We start from the raw sequence: 19933 nt of genomic DNA, 5'->3' as shown, positions 1-19933 counted from the left end.
ATCTGGGAGTGCAGAGGTTCCCTACCTTTGATAAACATCATTTCCTAGACCAGTAGGGTTGCCACGCTAGGAACCTCCCAAACCCTGATATTTTAGAGCCCAAACCTGAGACCCTGGGGTGACTCCTTGTGTTGTTATGGGTCCTGGAGACTGAGGTTAGTTGAAAGAGAGAAGCAAGCAGGGCAGACCATCCCCAAGTATCTAGGCTATCATTTCCAGCCCGCTCTGTTGGGATGAAGCTTGCAAGTTGCATGCACAGTCTTCTTAATGAATTATTATGAATTATTGGTATTCTTACACACCTGGAGATTCAAGCCTCCGCCAGGTATTTGAAAGGAGCCAAATTAAACCTGTAGGTGTTAGGTTAGACCTGGGGGTTTGGCAACCCTATTGATCATCAGTGGAAACCTGAGGTCCTCCAGTTATTTTTGGACTCCAGCCCCCATGATTCTTTCCCTATCAGTCATGCTTGCTAGGAGTGATGGGAATCAGGGACCAACAACATCTGGAGGGCTACACAGTCCCCCTTCTTTATTTTACACCTCTGTATGTATGTTTCATATATGATCCCTGGTTGGTCAAGACATGTTCTTTAAATATACTAGAATATTTCCCAAGGAAATTTATTTCCCACCAGTGGTGGACATGCAACATCAGCAACATTCGCAGTCCATGTTCATATGATATTTATCCTTGCACCTTCGGGTTTAGAGGGAGCCCCAGAGAGATCTTTCCCTACAATATAGATGCCTCTGAATTGAGATGCTTTGTTCCCAAGTCAACATTGCTTTTAGGACATTTGACAGTTTTCAATTGTGTTTTCAGAATTCAAGATTGGTTCATTGTCCCTGCTCAAATCCAGACAATCTAACGAGGCACAAAAAGAAATTTCCACCTAAATCCTGATTTTATAGCATTTATAGACAGCATTCAAGCTCTCACAAATGCTATGTCAAAAGAAAAATCCCAATACTCAGCAGTAAAATATATGCTTTGTATATCAAAGCCCCACTCAGTTCAGTAATTAGCATCTCCATCATAGATTTCCCACTGACACAAACTCCTAGACAACCATGACTAGTCAAATGAGGAACAGCTACTGTAGGTGAGAAGGATCAACAGTTTGACTAAGAGGGGGAATGGCCCCATAGCTCTGTGGGTAGCACAATTGCTTTGCATGCAGAAGAAGGCCACAGGTTCAATCAGACAGGGCTGGGTCTGCAGAGCCACTATCAGTCAAGGTAGACAACATTGAGAAATCTGTAGCCAATGGTCTGGTTCCATACAAGGCAACTTTGTATGCTCCTTTCTATGGAGGAGGACTGTGGCTCAGAAGTAGAGCATTGGCTTTGCATGCAGAAGGTCCCAGGTTCAAACCCTGGATCCTCTGGGAAGGGTTGAATTTAACAATCTAATCAAGATAAAGGCCATTCAAAGTTTCAGCACATCACTAGGAATTCCATCAGGTTCTAGAAAGGGGAGAGATGGGTCTGCAGGGCCTCTTCCCCTTCCTTGCTAAAGGATGAGTTTCATCAAGCTCGTCCCACCACTATTCTTTACAGCAGCCATTCCATCAGGGTGGAATACAATGCCCATCTCCCTTTACCTTTGGTCCGGCTGGCTGTGGATTATGAAAGTTGGGAGCCCAAGTATCTAAGTCCCAAGTTGTTAATGAGTTTCTAAGTTATCACAAGCATCTTGAATTTGGTTTGGTAAAATATTTTCATGAAAACAAAATAAGACAAAAGAGCCTACTGGATTCTGACAAAGACCCATCTGGGCCAACATCCTCTTCTCCTAGTGGCCAACCAGACGCCTCAATGGGAAGCCCATAAGCTTCTCCTGAGCACAGCAGCAGTCTGTTCACTTGTAATTTCCAGTAACTGATGCTCAGAGGTGCAATACTCCAGACATAGCCACCACAGTCATTGATACCCTCATTCTCTGTAAATTTGCCTGATCCTATAAGAATGTCAGGAGAGCCTGTTGCATCATGCCAAAGGTGGCCCATCTTGTCCAGCATCCTGTTCTCATCGTGGCCAACCAGATGCCTTAATGGGAAGGCTGGAAGCAGGGCCCAAGTGCAATGGTAGGTCTCCCCACTTTTGCTTCCCAGTAACTGGTATTCAGAGCCAAACAGCCTCTGCCAGTGGAGGTAGAACATAGCCATCGTGACTAGCAGTCATTGACCTCTCTGGTTGCAAATCTGCAAAGCGATTGGTCCTACTCAATTAGATTTGGCAGAAGGCTCCCTTGAAGAATGGCAGATCCATTGCCAGTACAGAAAAACAATGAGGTCCTCACACTTACCCGGTCAATCACTGAGAAGACGTTGTTGTCAAGTCAAGTGTTGTCGAGCGAATGAGGATCCCTTGGAACAAAGGAGCTTTTTATACCATCTCCAGGCATTCCATCTCAGAAACCAGTGGCATTCTGAAAAAGCTTTTGACGCACCCTTGACCTCAGATTTCCTTAACTCCCCACCATCTTGCATTAATGAGTTTTGACTCATCCCTACATCAGATTCCTATCTTCCGTTACACTCGAGTATGTTATTCACCTGTGACTGTGGGTTCCTTCTGTCAGGATGAGTTGTTGTTTGAGCGTAGAACCTTTGGCAGGAAAGGGAGATGCTCTGCCACTGGGCCTTGGTCTCAATATAGAACATAAGGAATTCTCTTATGCCAATCAGTCTGCAGTTTTTCAGACAGATGCTGCAGATTTTACCTGTGCATGCAGAGTTGATGCTCTGCCACTGAGCCACCTTTATATGACTGCTCTGCCACAATGCTATGGACCTTTGCCTAAAAATCAAGTGGGATTTCAGTCCTGGTGTTCTTGAATAAAAATCTGGTTTACACAGGAGGATGTTTGCTACAGAGTCAGACCATGGTACATCTATCACAGTGTTCAATGCACTGAATGGGCATTGAGTCTTTGGGGCTGTTGTCCAATTGTAATCATTTACCATTAGCTGCTCAGATATTTTTATATTACTCTGCTTCCTTGTGGTTATGCCTATTTGTGAGAAAAGCTTTGGGAGTAAACCCTGAGGAAAAAGCCATTCCTGCTGCCTTGCAGGTTATCATCAGGAGAAGAAACCCTACACGGATACAGAGTGGAGTCCTTAAGAAGGTTAGATACTGTCTGCCTTGCCTCCTTCCAGCAACTCCTGCAGCCAAACAGGGGCCACGTCTCTTTATTTTCCTTTGGATCACATCAGCAAGGCAGAGAGGGGGTTCTTATCATCCGGGCAGCCCAGGAGCTCCATGCATATGGCCCAGGCTTGCGCCCCAGAGATGACTCTTTGGTGTTGCTAAAGTAGCAAAAATGACATGGGAGGCAGCAGTTGTGAATCAGTGGTCTCTGCAGCCACAACAGGGGCTGTGATTCTCCAGTGGTTTAACTTCACCCTCAGAGGTGCACTAAATGGTCTCTCAGGACAGATGGACCCCAACAATAGGGGGCAGGATGCAAATATCCTTAATGAATGCCATTAATACCCCAGGGAGAACAGATTGAGTGGCCGCAAAGATGGAAAAACGGGGGGGGGGCGGGACAGAAAAGGAACCTATTTTTAAAAAGTGCACAACTCCAGTCAAGGTGGGGCCCTTTTTTCAGTCTTTCAGTGAAAGAGAAGAACATACTTTAAAAAAAGAAAGTAAGAGGCATGTTGACTAAATTTAAAATAGTGGAAGAGATGGTTTTAAAAATCTGGTTCCACATGATTGCAAATTTAGTTCAGACTATCCCTAGTGGGAGTTTCCCTGCAAATCCTATAAAACATAGCCTCTTTATGTGTGAGTTTCCTGATTATTCTGCTCGAGATTTGGTCGCTCATCCCATCTTGAGTTTGGAAGAGGGTGAGCATGATCTTCTTGGAGGGTGAGGTAGCTGGACTTATATCAGGTTTAATGTTCAATTCCATGGGGACATTTTGGAGGAGCTGCTTCCCTTTTTCCTTGGGACTCATGTTTCACCTCCACTCTTTCACAAATTTTCCTTTTCAGCTCTGTATTTCAGGTATATGTAAAGGCACCTGCTGAGATTATTTTTTTAAAGATTTAGGATGAAGAGGATCAAAGAAATTCATGGAAGATAAGACTGGATAAGTGGATAGTTAATGGAAATCCTAAGTGGAAGGGTCTTTGTCTTTGTCCATGAAGATCAAACCTCTCCATTCTGAAGGAAATCAGCCCTGAGTGTTCACTGGAAGGACAGATCCTGAAGCTGAGGCTCCAATACTTTGGCCACCTCGTGAGAAGAGAAGACTCCCTGGAAAAGACCCTGATGTTGGGAAAGATGGAGGGCACAAGGAGAAGGGGACAACAGAAGACGAGAAGGTGGGACAGTGTTCTCGAAGCTACCAGCATAAGTTTGACCAAGCTGCAGGAGTCATTGGAAGACAGAAGTGCCTGTTGTGCTCTGGTCCAAAGAGTCGGACACGACTAAACGACTAAACAACAACAAACAGGTGGGAGGGTTGCTGTTGTGCTTGGGTCCTGCTTGCAGGTTTCACACAGGCATCTGAATGGCAACAGTGAGGACAGGGTGCTGGACTAGATGGGATCTTCTTCTGTCCTTATGGGAACATGTGACTAATCTAGCTCTGGCAGAGGCTCTCCAAGATTTCACACAGGGAGTCATTTCAAGCCCTACCTGGAGGTTCCAGCAATACAATCTGTTGTAGCAGGCAGATGACTCACCCTTTGACTGATGTTTCCTCATTCATTGTTGACTTGTTTGTATTTATATTTCACCACCTGCCCTGGAGCAGATTATGCGATGGCCATAATAACAGAGTCAAGTAAAATCAGTGAAGGAGATCAGTTGCAGGACCAGAACAAAACAGAGGACTGCCCCAAAATCCAACCAGTTGTGATTATTGCTATGAGGTAGGCAAAACCACCAGGTCACAGCCAACATATGCACATTTTAAGCAGATGTAGGGCACAAATGGCCTCCAGATGTTACTGGACTACAGTACCCATCATACTTGACCATTGAGCATCTGTGCTGGGACTCATTGCAGTTGGAGTTTAACAACATCTGGATGGTCATGGGCTCCCAATTCCTTCACACCCATGTAGGTGCATTTAATATGTGATCCCCAATTGGTTGGGACATGTGACTAGGACACAGGCAGAAAACTTGGAACCTTCAGAATATTGATGGACTACAAATCTCATCATTTCTGACTGTTTCCCATACTGGATGGGGGCTGATGGGAAAGCTGGTTGAAGAACCTCTGGAGGACCACCATAACATTTTGGACAAAACGGGATGGGATGGACAGATTATTGAATACCAGCAAGAATGAAATAGAAGGGATTTGGCTGCTTAACCCATCCCCACCTGGTGGCCTTCCTTGAGGGGATTCTGGAAAGGGGGAATCATCTCTCCTTTGCGGATGGGGGTCAGAATGTGATACTGTACTAGGCAGGGCACTGGTCTGATCCAGCTCGGCTCTTTGATTGTTCTGATTCCATATGATGGGGAATTTGAGAATTGGTTAGGGGAATGCCCTGATTTCTCCTAGCCCAGCTTCCAAGATGATTTCCACCACTTTCCTGTAGATTACAATGTTAAAATGAGCTGAAACAAATCAAAGCACTGGGTGGGTTTGATTCACTAAGGAAGGGAGGAAGACCTACTGAGTGCAGCGTATGAATGAAGCTATCCCATAGTTGACCTGTATATTCCACCCAGATTATTTTCCTATCTCACATCTACCACCTCCTGCCAATTACGAGAAGAGTAGTCACATCCTAAGCAATTATCATGCCCACACACTTCTCTGCAGGATGCTATCAACTTCAAACATTACTTATAAAAGTCCTGTAGGTTTAGGTGTCAATTCATCAGCAGAACCCTTGGTGAAGCACCCAACTTGAGCGATCATTGGTCATGCAATGTAAACTTCAGGTGAGGCATCCAGCCATAAGACACATCCAGTAGTCACAAGAACATGATATGGTGACAAGCCTGTTGAATGTCAACCAAGGAGAAGAAATGTAGTTCAGTGCTAGAGCACCTTTATTACATGATGAAGGTTGCTGGTTCACTCCCTGGCACCTTCTGGCACCTCCTAGTAGATCAGGGAGATGCTCTCTGAACCATTGGAGATCCACTGCCAATCACGATAGACAAAACTGAGGTTGATGGACCAAGGCTTTGACATACTTAGTGTCACGGACTGGCAGGACTCTGAGAAGTGTGCACCATGGAAGGGGAGATGGAATCCGACCCAGGAGAGGAGTCCTGTGTTTTGTGGGGAACTGTGCTGGTCAGGAGGCAAGAGTCAGAGGCAGGGGGAGCTTCAGAGCTGGAGGGTGGAGTGCAGGATGGGTTGGAACAAGAGGAGGAAGCGGTAGGTGGTTTTGTCTTGAAGCTGCCACAAGACTCAGCCAATGGATTTATTCACTAGCTGAAGATGCTGGACTAGGTGGGCCATTGGCCTGATCTGTAATAGCTCTTTTTATGTTCTTATAAGTGAAGGTGAGAACCGCAACCTTCATACCCTGCCCATGGGCTCCTGGAGGAATCTTCTTTGCACATAGCTTGTGGGAGGTGTTTTGATCCAGTGGATGCATCCACTCGCAGAAGAACTGGGTGTGATTTTATTGCCAAGTCCACCTTTCACCTATATTCATGTAAACACACACTCACATATATATATATAGGGCAGGTGCCTTCAGTGGCAGAACGTGTCAAAACACCACCCAGAGGCAGGGGGCAGGGAATGTCCCCAAGGGGGCAGCTCACATCACATTCTCTCTCACACGCAGCCTCTCCTCCCCCATCTGGGAGCTGGAGGGGCTGTGGATGGAGCTGCATGTGGCCCAGTCCAGCCCAGGAGAGGGGCAGCAGCTCTCTGCCTCCAACTCTCCACTTTGCTCCTGGGCCAAACATGACCCAGAAGTGGAGCTGCACGGAAGGAAGCTGCCTCAACAGCTCTGGAGCCAGGCTCTGATGGGAGCCTGTTGTGGGGCGCCTAGTCGTGCCCCCCTCCAGAAAATGCACCTGTGGATACGCCCCTCCCAGTCCCCATGTTATGCCACTAGGTGCCTTCCCTGTAAAAAGGTAAAGGTAAAGGTACCCCTGCCCGTACGGGCCAGTCTTGACAGATTCTGGGGTTGTGCGCCCATCTCACTTAAGAGGCCGGGGGCCAGCGCTGTCCGGAGACACTTCCGGGTCACGTGGCCAGCGTGACAAAGCTGCATCTGGCTAGCCAGTGCAGCACACGGAAACGCCGTTTACCTTCCCGCTAGTAAGCGGTCCCTATTTATCTACTTGCACCCGGGGGAGCTTTCGAACTGCTAGGTTGGCAGGCGCTGGGACCGAACGACGGGAGCGCACCCTGCCGCGGGGATTCGAACCACCGACCTTTCGATCAGCAAGCCCTAGGCACTGAGGCTTTAACCCACAGCGCCACCTGCGTCCCGTAGTCTTCAGCAAATGTAAAAAATAAAAATAAAAATGTTTAAACAAGTTTATCCAGATGTTTAGAAGGTTGATGAGAGTTTTAATCGGTTTTTAGTTATTATTTTAACTCTCCAGAAGTCTTAAATTATTGTTATTAATTCTTCTGATAATTTATTTTTTTAAAAAAATTTCTAAACTGCTTTCAGGGTGTTTTCTTTTTTACAATCCAGAAGTATAAATTTTATGATATAGGCGTCATGAACACTTCTGACCAAGGTATAAGCACTCCAGAGGAGTCAGAAAGCAGCCAACAAGAGAGAGGCTTGCATTCTTCCCAGACAGCTGCGAACGGTAGTTTAGCAAGTCCCCTCGCTGTGAGAATGACAGGAATGCAGAGAGTGTGCTAGACAACAACCAACTCTTTCAAATGATACAGGCAATGTCAGAAGGCGGGAGGGAAAGCAGTTCGACACTGGAAGGGAAGTTAATTCATCCAAGGAGCAGACGTATGAGAAAGGTCTTAGATAGAAAACAAAGCCAGAAACAGAAAGGGCATAGGTTCTGGATATTCTGCCATACCCGAAATCACTCCCCAGAAGGGTCAACTGATTCATAAGTCACGGGCGTGCGGATGGGCATCTGAGGCTGAGTGTTTGTATTGCAATAAATCTTCAAGCTAATTACAACTTGCATGCTGTGTTAACAAGATGGCAGCCTGGCTCTTGACAATAAATAAACTAGATTCCTATAGTTTAAGGCTATCAATGGCTTCTAGTCCTGATGGTTATATTCCCTCCAGAGTAAGAGGTCAGCATATGTCTGCATTCCACTTCCTAGAGATTCCAAGTCAGGAAAAGGGCTGTTAAACCTGCAACTTGTTCTGGACTTCCTATCAGCAACTGGTTCGGAAATGAGAGGACTTGATGCTGGACTAGACGGGCCATTGGCCTAATCCATAATAGCTCTCCCAATGTCCTTATGAGTAAAAAGTAAGGGAGGACTCTTTCCTTCATGTCCTGCCTAGGGGCTCCTGGAGTAATCTGACCGGCCACAGTAAGAGCAAGATTCTAGACTGACCTTTGGTCTGATCCAGAAGGATCCCTCTGATATGTTTTACATTCAGATCCCCGATACCGCCTATGCTCTCCAAAGCCTCCATCATAAAGAAGTCTTTTTATTTTCCCCAGATTGCTCTCTGGTGCAATCTGAGCTACCTTGCCCTGGAGGCTCCTTCACCAGCCCAGCCCAGAATCCAGGCAGAAACATATAGGGTTCATTGGCAAACTAGCATTGTTCATTTGATGACTGTACAGTAGTGGGTGGAAAAACTCGTGATATACCAAATAAATCTACATGTGCAGGAAAGGGGACAGGTAGACCACAGGTAGTGGTGGGGGAGCTCTTCCCCAGCTGCATTCAGACTTTCAGTGCAATGCCAGCAACTCCCGGCTGGTTGCCCAGGAACATACAAAGACAAAGGAATGTTTCTTACCGTCCTATTTTTATTCAGTATTTACAGAGGCTATAGAACCCAGCCTCTTGGATAATGGAGGGAATCTCCATCCCTCGTCTCTCTCACTTCCTCAATCGTCACTTCTACAGGTGCTGCTACGTGCCCTCTGTCTTTGAGCTCTTTGCTCTCCTACTTTCTAGACACACCAGGTTCTGGGAGAGGAGGGTCTGGAATGCTTTATAAAGACACTGTGTCCATCAGCTGTTGCCCTTCTGGTGGTTCCTCTTCCTCCTTCTCCTCTCCCAGTACTTCCCAACTTTTCTCCTCATCTGCCTCTGAGCTGTGACCTCTGTCAAAACCCTGTTGTGAATCTAAATTGTCTTCCTCTTCTCTGGAAGGGTCAGGCTGGGGAGGCAGTCTCCTCGAGAGGCAGTCTTCACAATTCCTCCTCTGCCCAGTCCCTGACATGCAGTTAAAGGTAAAGGGACCCCTGACCATTACCGGTAGGTCCAGTCGTGGCCGACTCTGGGGTTGCGGCGCTCATCTCGCTTTATTGGCCGAGGGAGCCGGCGTACAGCTTCCGGGTCATGTGGCCAGCATGACTAAGCCGCTTCTGGTGAACCAGAGCAGCGCACGGAAACACCGTCAACTCTGGACCTAGTGGTTGTATTGGGTACTCCTCTCTTCAACAGGTGATGTGTGGCAGGGACTGACAAGGATGAGATCTTGGGGTCTCCTAGGAAGAAAAGTTGCAGCACTTGGGACTTCTTTGTTTAAAGAAAAGAAATAATAGAAATTTTAAAAAATAAATGCACGGCATAAAGAAAGTTGATAGAGAAAAGCTCTTCTCCCTCTGTCAAAACACTAGAACTCACAGACCTCCAACGAAGCTGAACACTGGAAGATTCAGGACAAATTAAAGAAAATGCACAGAGATAAACTCATTCCCAAAGCTAGCAGTGTTGAACACCTACTTGGATAGTTTAGAAAGAGGTTTGGATACATTCATGGAGGATTAGGCTATCCATGGTTATTAGCTCTGCCTTGGACGTAAAGTTTCTGAATACCAGTGGCTGAAAACTACAGGAGGAGAGAGTTGCTGTTTCGCTTGAATCCCGCTTATGTCTTGATGACTACTATAGATGGTCTGCTTGAAGCATAGCTAAAGATGTCCCCTTCCTCCACCACTCATACCCAGTGCTGGATTTATGTACAGTGGTACCTCAGGTTACATACGCTTCGGGTTACAGATGCTTCAGGTTACAGACTCTGCTAACCCAGAAATATTACCTCAGGTTAAGAACTTTAATTCAGGATGAGAACAGAAATCGTGCTCTGGCGGTGCGGCGGCAGCAGGAAGCCCCATTAGCTAAAGTGGTCTTCAGGTTAAGAACATTTTCAGGTTAAGAACGGACCTCTGGAACGAATTAAGTACTTAACCCGAGGTACCACTGTATAATCTAAACAAGCTATAGCTTAGGGCCCCACTCTCTTGGGGGCCCCCAAAAAAATAAAGGGGGGGAAACCTGGATGTACATGTCCAAAATATAAGATAAAAAACAAATAAAACCTACATACAGCAACAGTGTTTTATGTTGTGTAGGCTCCTGTGATGTAAGTCATGGGCCCCGCCTGCTAGCCTGCTCCCTAAAATATCACTGGTTTGCTCATTTCTATATACAGTGGTACTTTGGTTCTGAAACTTAATCCGTTCCGGAACTCTGTTGGACATATAAAGGGCCCCATTACCTTCAGTAGCTTAGGGCCTCATCAAACCTTAATCCGGCCCTGTTCATACCCCAATTCCTGCCTTTTGACCCTTCCCTTTTCCCCTTTCATGGTGTGTAGAAACTAGGACTGTTCCCACAGAACTCCATCAGACTCATGGCACCAATCCAGGGGCCCCCAGTCAGCTTGCCTTGCCATGAGGAAATTCAGGAATCAGCCCACACCACCTGGATTTGTTCAGTGGTGAGGCTAATGTTTATCTTATTTGTATTAAATTAAACATTGGTTTGGTTTAATTAAACATAGGTCCAGGAGGGGGCCAGAGGAAGAAACATTACATCTCCTTCCCACTGCTCTACATAAACCCCAAAATGTATTTTTCATCGCTTGACATTTTCCATAATCAGGCTGAACTAGAATTTGGCATTATTTTGCTTCATCCTTAGGTATCCTGCCTGTCCCAATCACCAAACAAATGAATATGCTTTTCCCTTTCTCACTTCCAGACAAAACAGTACCTTTAAATGCTGTAATTTAAACCCAATATGCCTCAATCCTAAGCACAAGTTACCCAAGCACTTCAAGAGAGCTCCCCTGTTCTTACCTACCAATATCAGGTTCTACTTTCTTGTTCCGTTCACCTCTGACCTTTAAAACATATGTTAATTGCCCAAAATATACATTTTCAAGGAACTAGGAAGCCCAAACAAATGGATTCTAATTGGCACTTCTTTTAGGAAGGGTAACAACAGAAGTCCCCCTAAACAAAAGAATTTATTATTATATTTCCCCTTTGTGCCTAGAATCTTATTGGCACAAAGGTGGAGAACGAGTACGGTACCTGCCAAGGAATAGTGGCAGTTTAAAATGCTTAATATGCTGAATTGACAGGTATAATGAAGAGGATAAGAGAAAAGGGTGATAAAGAATATAAGGAGGATTGGAAAATGTTTAGTGAAATTTTTAAGAACCAGTATAAAAAGTAAATAACCTAGCGGGTCTTCAGTAAATCCAGCAGAATAGACATTAATAGAATTTTAAGAAATTTGAAGGTTGCAAATTTGGAATACATGATTTAAAAGAAAAAGGAAAAAAACAGGAAATGGGTGAACGGGAGGTCACCAGGTATTTCGTTGTATGCTGAGATTCATATGAAAGTTGTGCAACTGGAGGGTGGAGGGAAGGGGATGTAGGATGTGTGTTTTTCTTTTCTGTCTCTGTCTCAAAAATGCAATTTAAAAGATGGATTCCAATTGCCATATCCCCAGTTGCCACACTAGACTCACCTCCCCAGACCTCCATGTCAGGTGTGGGACAGGTGGAGACTGGCTTTGGGGCTTCCTGCAAGTGCAAGTATTGCATGGAAGTCAGAGAAGGAAAAGATCTTCTAAAGACCTGGATCAAGTTGCTCCCACGAAGGATTTCAGTTTGCTTTCTTTTGGATCACCTGGTTTCACTGTGACATCGAGTGATTGGCATGTGGGAGATGTATAAAGCCCTATGCAGTTCCCCTAAGGAAGGCCCTTTTCTTCTCAATAGATGTGAAGAACATGATCTGCATTGGCTCCCAGTACATTTCCGAGCACAATTCAAAGTGTTGGTGCTGACCTTTAAAGCCCTAAACAGCCTCGGTCCAGAATACCTGAAGGAGCATCTCCACCCCCATCGTTCAGCCTGGAGACTGAGATCCAGGGCCCAGGGCCCAGGGCCTTCTGGTGGTTCCCTCACTGCAAGAAGTGAGGTTACAGGGAACCAGACAAAGGGCCTTCTCGGTAGTGGCACCCGCCCTGTGGAACGTCCTCCCTTCAGAAGCAGCTATCCTATCTTTAAAAGACACCTGAAGGCAGCCCTGTTTAGGAAAGTTTTAATATTTAATGCTGTATTGTTTTTAACACTCGATTGGGAGCCGCACACACGGTGGCTGGGGAAACTCAGCCAGATGGGCGGGGTATAAATTATTATTATTATTATTATTATTATTATTATTATTATTGCATAAGAAGAGGCTGCTGGATCCAGGGGCGTAGCAAGGAGGGTGCGTTAGGTGCAGCCGCCCCAGGTGTCCCCACTGAGAGAGGTGACAAAATGGCGGGCGGCACTCACCGTGGGGCCTGCAGCGCACCCAAGCTACACGTTTCTGGCGCCCACAGGTTCCACGCTGTCTACCCACTGCCTCCCCCCCCCCCAGCTGTAGGGCAGCTGAGGCCCCGTGACATGCCCCATCCCTATGGGTGCCACACGCCCCATCCCATCCCTATGGGCAATTTGCCCTGAGAGGCTTCCTCCGCCGCTGGCTGAGAAGGCACAGAGCTCAAATCCTGGACATTACACTCTGCTTGTCCTTCTTGAGTGTGAGTTCTGTGGCACATTGCTACATCCACTCTCTAAGCTTTCAGGTAGTTAGGGTCTCTTTTTACTCTCTAGGATTAAAGGGTGTACATACTGAAAGTTGATTTGCTGCCTGCATCTTAGTAACCTCGGTGTCTAAGTCATCTCCCACAAAGTGTCTCTCTTTTCCAAGTAATAAACCAATCTTCTTAGATCTCCTGGTGTGGCAAGTTCTTTCTCAGGCAAAAGGTTTAGAGGTACAGTGGTACCTCAGGTTAAGTACTTAATTGGTTCTGGAGGTCTGATCTTAACCTGAAACTGTTCTTAACCCGAAGCACCACTTTAGCTAATGGGGCCTCCTGCTACTGCCGCGCCACCGGAGCACGATTTCTGTTCTCATCCTGAAGCAAAGTTCTTAACCCAAGGTACTATTTCTGGGTTAGCAGAGTCTGTAACCTGAAGCGTATGTAACCTGAAGTGTATGTAACCCGAGGTACCACTGTATGCACATACATGTTTAATGCACGCAGACTCCATGCGAAAAGTCCCATTGCTTTCAGTAGTGCATGTTGGGTCTGTACACGTTTGTGGGTCCAGACATGCACCTTGTAACACCATCTTATTAGGAGGTCTGTTTTGCCCAAGTAGGAATCAGACTTCTAGTATGGCGGCACTGACCGATGGGAATGCCTTCCCCAGAATATTTGACAGGTACTGACTCTGTTTCGCAGTTTGTTTCCCAGTTTGGATCTAGACACATCAAAGTGTTTCAGTTAAACACGTCATAAACTTATACAGGGAAATCCAGTAGGGAAACGTGGGACTCCACAGTGCCATCTGGTGTCACAGTGTTATATTGCATATACAATGCAAATACAGTGGTACATTGGAAGCAGAACAGAATCTGTTCTGGAAGTCCGTTTGACTTCCGAAACATTTGGGAACCAAGGGAACCAAGGCACAGCTTCCGATTGGCTGCAGGAAGCTTCTACAGCCAATCAGAAGCTGCAGAAGTAGTGTCAGATGTTCAGGTTCCACAGAACGTTCGAAAACCGGAACAATCACTTCCGGTTTTCGATCGTTCGGGAGTCAAAACATTCGACTCCCAATGTGTTTGAAAACCAAGGTACAACTGTATAACACTTTTTCTTTACCAGTGTAGCTGAGTCCCCTGTCTTCATTTTGTGGAATTGTTTTGAAAAAAATCATATTGTTTAATCATTTGTTGTTTGCCGCCCTGGGCTCCTTTGGGAGGTAGGGTGCAACATAAACGTAGTAAATAAATAAACAAAATATCCAGGGATTGTGGGGGGCACTATGAAGCTGAATGTTGGAAGATTCGCTACAGATAAAAGAAAGTACTTCTTAATGCAGCTTATCATTAAACTATGGAACTCATTCCCACATGAGGCAGTGATAGGCACCAACTTGAATAGCTTTAAAAGAGGGTTTCACAAATTTAAGGAGAATAAGGCTATCAGGTCTGTATAGTTAAAGCTATGGTTTTCCCAGTAGTGATGTATGGAAGTGAGAGCTGGACCGTAAAGAAGGCTGATCGCCGAATAATTGATGCTTTTGAATTATGGTGCTGGAGGAGACTCTTGAGAGTCCCATGGACTGCAAGAAGATCCAACCAATCCATTCTGAAGGAAATCAGCCCTGAGTGCTCACTGGAAGGACAGATCCTGAAGCTGAGGCTCCAAGACTTTGGCCACCTCGTGAGAAGAGAAGACTCCCTGGAAAAAAAAACTGATGTTGGGAAAGATGGAGGGCACAAGGAGAAGGGGACGAGAGAGGAGGAGAGGGTGGGACAGTGTTCTCGAAGCTACCAGCATGAGTTTGACCAAACTGCGGGAGGCAGTGGAAGACAGGAGTGCCTGGCATGCTCTGGTCCATGGGGTCACGAAGAGTTGGACACGACTAAACAACTAAACAACAACAACAAGCTACCAGCTCTGCCTCCATTGTTGAAAGCAGTACAGTGGTACCTTGGTTTTGGAACATAATCCGTTCTGGAATACCGTTCAGCTTCCGAAATGTTCAAAAACTGAAGCATTTACTTTCCGGAAGCATTTACTTACAGAAAACTCAATACAGAAGCCACGTGGTACATTTGACTTCTGAAAAGCTTTCAAAAACTGAAGCAGTTACTTCTGGGTTTTCGGCGTTCGAAAACTGAAACGTTCGACTTCTGAGACGTTTAAAAACTGTGCTTGCATTCAGATCCTGTTTGCAGTTGTCCCACTGAGGCAACTGGGAGGCCACTATAAGAACAAGAATTGGGCTAGGTGGCCCATTGACTTGAGCCAGCAGGCTCTGCTTATGTTCTTATTGGAATCCTGTTTCCAAGCTCTGTCCTAGGTCCCTGAAGATATATCTTCCCCAAAATTCAAATATATTTTCCCCTTACCACGTTTCAAGGGTAATTTGTCATTTGCATCCCATCCCAAAATGCTGGAATTTATGATTTCAGAGGAACAGATGTGAAAGGCTTCGGGACATGTACAAGCCACCCATTAAGCTGTCAATTACATTGTTATAGAGTGGCGTGAAGAATTCACCAAGAGAAACCCACACGTTATTCAGTAACTGGAGATAACCATCTCTCGTCAGTCAGCACAATTAATGCAAATCGTTGTGTCATTAAGGCCAGGCATTGGATGCCGCGAGAGCCAATGGGCCTTCTCAGAACTCGTCACCATTTCTGAAAGAGGGCATTGGGAGATGCTATAAAAGGTCCTTTATCTCAAGCTCTTCTCATTCGCTCAGCGACACCTGACTTGACCAACGCTTGACTTGGTGATCAATAGGTGAGTAGGAGGACCTCCTAGCTATTAATGGGTCTATCAGATGCAGGGAGAAGCGTTCTTAGAAGTTCAAAATCCTGGAGATGCTGTGGATTTTTCAGTGGCTAAAGGAAGTCCTTCACACAGTGCATCGTTAAACAATGGAATTAGATATTATTTATTATTATTATTAGGGACGCTGTGGGTTAAACCACAGAGCCTAGGACTTGCCGATCAGAAGGTTGGTGGTTCGAATCCCCGCGACGGGGTGAGCTCCCATTGCTCTGTCCCTGCTCCTGCCAACCTAGCAGTTCAAAAGCACATCAAAGTGCAAGTAGATAAATAGGTACCGCTCTGGTGGGAAGGTAAACGGCGTTTCTGTGCGCTGCTCTGGTTCGCCAGAAGCGGCTTAGTCATGCTGGCCATATGACTCAGAAGCTGTACACCTGCTCCCTCGGCTAATAAAGCGAGATGAGCGCCGCAACCCCAGAGTCGGTCATGACTGGACCTAATGGTCAGGGGTCCCTTTACCTTATTATTATTATTATTATTATTATTTATATACTGCCCTTCATCCGAAGACCTCACAACATAAAAATACAGGATAAAAGCACAAGAAGTCATGTTGGTCACCAACTTGGATGACTTTAAAGGGGAATTAGATGAACTCATGGAGAAAAAGGCTATCAGTGCCTACTAGCCACAATAACGATGTTCTCCTTCCACTCTTTGAGGCAGTATACTTCTGAATATAACTTGCTGCAAATCGCAGGTGGGGAGAGCACTCTTGTGCTCAACATTTGACTGCAAGCTTCCCATGGACATCTGGATGGCCACTATGTGAATAGTAGGACTTTTCTTATGTTCAAATCAGCGATTGAGTGAGGGTTTAACTTCATGCTCTGCCTGTGGTCTTCCTTCTTGAATCTGATTGGCCACCATGAGAACAGAATGCTGGACCAGATGGGTCCTTGGCCTGATCCAGCAGGTCTCCACTGCATGTGGTGCATTTGCTCCATCACGGAAAAATTCTTCTAGCAGCCCAGGTAGCTGTAGCTGATCAGTCCATTGGTCCATCTTGCCTACTAGTAGCGGCTCTCCAAGGTGCCAGGCAATGGTTTATCCCAAGTTTCCACAAACCGGTGGGCTACCAATGTTTTGAACTACAACACCCACCATTCCTGATCATTGGCCAGGCTGACTAATGAGATTGATGGGAGCTGTAGTCCAAACTTTTCCCCAAGCTGGGGGAAAGACTGGTCTGTCCTTTCAATTGGAGACTTCAAATGTGAAGCCTTCTACTTGCAAAGCATGTGAGGTCCTGCCAACAGATAGTCCTTCATAAGGGACATAGAGCTATTCAGTGCTTTGATCAGATTATATATTTGCATAGACATACAGTCATACCTCGAGTTGCGTTTGCTTCACGTTGTATTTTTTCAGGTTAAGAACGCGGCAAACCCGGAAGTGTTTGCTTCCGAGTTTGCCACTGTGCGCATGCGCAGGAGCAATCTGTGTGCTTCGCACATGCGCCGGAGCGCTCTATCACGTCACACACACACACACAGAAGCAGTGCTCCACTTACAGACTTTTCAGGGTGCAAACGGCACCCCGGAACGGATTGCATCCGTAAGTAGAGGTAACACTGTATATGGAGGAACCTTTGTGTAATTTATTTGAATTTTTAGGATATGCACATCATAGAATTGTAGAGTTGGAAGGTACAGTACACCAAGGGTCATCTTGTCCAATCTCCTGCAATGCAGGAATAAAAACATAGAGACATCAGAACACAGGATGCTAGGAATACAAGATGCTTCCTTCCATGGAACCAGACCATTGGACAATATAGCTCAGTATCGCCTACACTGATTGGCAGTAGCTCTCTGGGGTTTTGTGCAAGCATCTCTCACTGTTCTACCAGGAGATGCCAGAGATTGAAATAGGGACCATTGGCATGTCAAGCGGTTGCACTGAGCTACAGCTCAGGCCCTACTATCTCTTAGTATATGTATAGATATAGGTTTCTCTGGGAGGTTTAGGTTGGTGGTGGCAGAGAATACCTATAAATGTTGTGTTGTTTGTAGGAAATCCCATAGAATAACATAAATTTGAATTCCTCGCAGACCTTTTTCCTCCAGTCATTCCTGGAATTCTGTTCCCATCAGCCCAATGGTCAGAGAGCATGTTAATTATAATCCAGCAACATCTGGAGGGCCACCAAATCCCTTCGACTTCAAAGGTTCTGCTGTCTTTGAGCCCCCAAATGATGTCAATCTCTATCTCTTTCTCTCTTCCCCAAGGGTTATCCAATCCACAGAAAAGATGAGTCAACAACAACAAAGAGGAAGCTGCTGCTGTTGTGGTGGTAGAGGCTGTGGGTGCTGCGGTGGCAGCCGCAGTGGCGGGGGATGTTGTGGTGGCAGCCGCAGTGTGGTTTCCTCTCAGCAGAGTCAGAGCAGCGGTGGATGTTGTGGCGGCAGTAGCGGTGGCGGATGTTGTGGCGGCAGCAGAGGTGGTGGATGCTGTGGTGGCAGCAGTGGCGGCGGATGCTGTGGTGGACAACAAAGTCAACAGAAAGTCTTCCCCCAGAAGCTGAAGTAGATGCCTTCAAGGATAGTTGAAATACTCCATTATTATCATCACTTGTTGCATGTTCCCTTTTCTTCTTGCAAACCATAATTGGCTGAAATTCCCCAATGTGAATAATGTAAATGTTCAGACTTCTTTATTGAAAACTCATTAAAAGTTTCTTGCAAACCAAGACATCTGTGTGGTTGAGTTTTTCTGCTCCTCTATCTATATGTTTGTGCCCAAGATGTACTCATGGTACATTGATTCCTACCCTTTAACCATGGGCTTCATTGATAGTAGGAAGCAGTAATGTTTTTAAATGCCAGTTGCATGGAGCCACAGGTCCTGCTTGCAGGGTTGCCATAGGTACCTAGTTGGGCACTGTAAGATCAGAATATTGGTCTTCATGGGACAGCAGGCTCTTCTCATGTTCTCATGACACTCTACCCTGGGTAACAACAGTTGAAGTGTTTGTTCCAGAGATGAGTAGATTAATGGAATTTGTCATGATCCCAGAATCCATCAGTGACCAGACCACCAAGCTAAAGGAACTGAACTGAGTTTCTGACTCTGAGATGGATCAGGGTCCCAATAAACCTGAGACTGGCAGGTGGGAGCCCACCAAATAGATCCTACAGCACCAGGACTAATGCCAGGGGTCACCAATGTGGTGGCCTCCATCTGCCTTGGACTACATCTCTCATCGTTCCTAACTATTGGCCATGCCAGTTGGCGCTGTTGGGGGTTGTGGTCCCCAACACCTGAAGAGCACTACATTGGTTCTCCTTGGCCTATAGGGAACCAACAGTGACGAAAATAAACCCCTGTGTTGCAATACAGAATAATCTGCTCAAATACAGCCGCAACACATGGCTAATGAATATAGTAAATGTATTATTATTAGTAGTAGAATGTCATCCAAAATTTACAATTCATCAACTTCAAAATAATATATCTATCAGTCCATAACCAAGAAGTAGTCAATGAAATGAATTGCCGGCAGGGAACACCACAACGCCTTTCAATGGATGATGTCCAAGACAGTGTATCCAGATTGAATCAACTGTTTCGAAGATGAATCTTCTCCAGCAATTAGTTTCAGATAGAATATCCATACAGGTAAATGTAATACTTGTGGATCAGAGCTCACTAACCAGTGACAGGTGTCCATTCATGCCAAAGTCTTGTCTCTTTAACACTCTTGTTCTCCAACTGTGGGTGATGTTTAGGTGAAGTGAACTGGAAGGAAGAGGCTACAAAGGCCCTTGGTTCAGTTCCAACTATGCTTGGAGTCTGTTGCTCACTAAAGAAAAAAAAAACTTGCTTTGCCCCCTGGACTCCTCCATTGTTGTTGTTGTTGTTTAGTCGTGTCTGACTCTTCATGACCCCCTGGACCGGAGCACGCCAGGCACTCCTGTCTTCCACTACCTCCCGCAATTTGGTCAAACTCATGCTGGTAGCTTCGAGAACACTGTCCAACCATCTCGTCCTCTGTCGTCCCCTTCTCCTTGTGCCCTCCATCTTTCCCAACATCAGGGTCTTTTCCAGGGAGTCTTCTCTTCTCATGAGGTGGCCAAAGTATTGGAGCCTCGGCTTCAGGATCTGTCCTTCCAGTGAGCACTCAGGGCTGATTCCTTT

The 19933-nt window shown here is 45.9% G+C and overlaps 1 long non-coding RNA gene across 1 annotated transcript; it reads left to right on the top strand.

Annotated features, from left to right (window-relative positions):
• The first annotated feature begins 15679 nt into the window (after positions 1 to 15679).
• Positions 15680 to 18485, top strand: LOC144325834 (uncharacterized). Its single transcript, XR_013391030.1, has 2 exons — positions 15680 to 15744; positions 18025 to 18485. It is a non-coding gene; the product is annotated as an uncharacterized LOC144325834 (long non-coding RNA).
• Positions 18486 to 19933: the final 1448 nt, after the last annotated feature.

This window comes from Podarcis muralis, chromosome 16 (assembly GCF_964188315.1).
Source record: "Podarcis muralis chromosome 16, rPodMur119.hap1.1, whole genome shotgun sequence".
Taxonomy (NCBI): domain Eukaryota; kingdom Metazoa; phylum Chordata; class Lepidosauria; order Squamata; family Lacertidae; genus Podarcis; species Podarcis muralis.
This window is presented reverse-complemented; position numbering and strand designations above follow the sequence as displayed.